Consider the following 383-nt stretch of genomic DNA (forward strand, 5'->3'; position numbering starts at 1 on the left):
ATTAACACCATACATACAAACACAGGCTAATAAGAATCTCCTGAAGGTGTGAGGTAGTGTAAAGAATTTGATTTATTGAAGGTATGTTAGTGTTACCTCTCCGTCAGGGTTCAGTCAGAGGTTCAGGGTATAGCCAGGGTTCTGTTTAAGCGGGCTGGGCGGGGTTTGATAATAAGGGTCATAATAGGAAGGCCAAGCGGTGTGTTGATAATGCCTTGGTTTGTGTGATCCAGGGAGAGACACGTGTATGTATTCCCTGATTGCTTACACTTCCTGCTTAGTGTGTGTGTGTGTGTGTCTCTCTCTCTCTCTCTCTCTCTCTCTCTCTCTCTCTCTCTCTCTCTCTCTCTCTCTCTCTCTCTCTCTCTCTCTCTCTCTCTCTC

Source organism: Scylla paramamosain, chromosome 34 (assembly GCF_035594125.1).
Source record: "Scylla paramamosain isolate STU-SP2022 chromosome 34, ASM3559412v1, whole genome shotgun sequence".
NCBI classification, from domain to species: Eukaryota; Metazoa; Arthropoda; class Malacostraca; order Decapoda; family Portunidae; genus Scylla; species Scylla paramamosain.